At 45.5% G+C, this 1397-nt stretch overlaps 1 non-coding gene across 1 annotated transcript; it reads right to left on the bottom strand.

Annotated features, from left to right (window-relative positions):
- Positions 1 to 201: 201 nt before the first annotated feature.
- On the bottom strand, positions 202 to 275 carry Trnas-cga (transfer RNA serine (anticodon CGA)). Its single transcript has one exon. It is a non-coding gene; the product is annotated as a tRNA-Ser (tRNA).
- Between the last annotated feature and the right edge of the window lie 1122 nt (positions 276 to 1397).

The following is a 1397-nucleotide window of genomic DNA, read 5'->3' as shown; positions in this document are numbered from 1 at the left end:
CATCCCTCACCTTCTTGATGTTTAACACGAAGAGTACATATGCACAGACTCAACCACACCTTCTTGTCTCTTCTTCTGATTCCTTCAACTCCAGTGCTTCTCTGGCTCCACCCTTGAAACTTCTGGCACTGATTACTCCACAAAAGTCGTAGATGTCCAAGATGGACTATCATTGAAACTTCCTGGCGGATTAAAACTGTGTGCACCGACCGAGACTCGAACTCGGGACCTTTGCCTTTCGCGGGCAAATGCTCTACCATCTGAGCTACCGAAGCATGACTCACGTCCGGTCCCCACAGCCTTACTTCTGCCAGTACCTCGTCTCCTACCTTCCTAACTTTACAGAAGCTCTCCTGCGAACCTTGCAGGACTAGCACTCCTGAAAGAAAGGATACTGCGGAGACATGGCTTAGCCACAGCCTGGGGGATGTTTCCAGAATGAGATTTTCACTCTGCAGCGGAGTGTGCGCTGATATGAAACTTCCTGGCAGATTAAAACTGTGTGCACCGACCGGAGAACTTCTGTAAAGTTAGGAAGGTAGGAGACGAGGTACTGGCAGAAGTAAGGCTGTGGGGACCGGGCGTGAGTCGTGCTTCGGTAGCTCAGATGGTAGAGCACTTGCCTGCGAAAGGCAAAGGTCCCGCGTTCGAGTCTCGGTCGGTGCACACAGTTTTAATCTGCCAGGAAGTTTCATATCAGCGCACACTCCGCTGCAGAGTGAAAATCTCATTCTGGACTATCATTGTTGCTGTTGGTAACTGAAGCTTCCCATTGACTAGCAAAGTAGTCTCCACCACTTGATAAGGTCCTTGATATGTTGTGATGGACTTCTTCATCTTTCCGTTTGGATAACAACATTCATTATCCTACAATAAACTTTCTGTACTTTCAGTAATTCCTCCTCCTTCTAATGCGTTTGCATTTCCCTTCTGTACTCGTTTCCATACTTCTGTACTGGTTTTCGAAACTTGCGGACTGACCCTCCATCTTTGCCTTGCTTGCCTTTATCAGATCGAATGGTGATGGACTTTCTGTCCATACATCACCACATATGGGAACTACCCAGTATTTTTTAGTTATGGGCTGACAGAATATGCTTAACATTTTTTCAATGTTCTGTGTACGTGTTCTTTCTACCGTTAGTCTGTGGATGAAGAGAGCTAGTTCTTTCACATGCAATAACCAGCAGCTCCTTCATTTAGTCCGACATTAAATTCGTACACTCATCTATAACCACTGTAGCTGGTGCTCCAAACTTAAACATCCAGTTGTTAACCATCGTTTGTCTGACTCACTCGTTTGTCATAGCAACCATCTCCAAATACTGAAAAAAGAGATGTATTATTGTTAATAAGAATTGGTTTCCTGCAGGTGTATGACTGAGTGCTCCTAATAC

Source organism: Schistocerca nitens, chromosome 2 (genome assembly GCF_023898315.1).
Source record: "Schistocerca nitens isolate TAMUIC-IGC-003100 chromosome 2, iqSchNite1.1, whole genome shotgun sequence".
NCBI lineage: Eukaryota > Metazoa > Arthropoda > Insecta > Orthoptera > Acrididae > Schistocerca > Schistocerca nitens.
The sequence above is the reverse complement of the archived record's forward strand: the minus strand, read 5'-3'. Positions and strand labels throughout refer to the sequence as shown.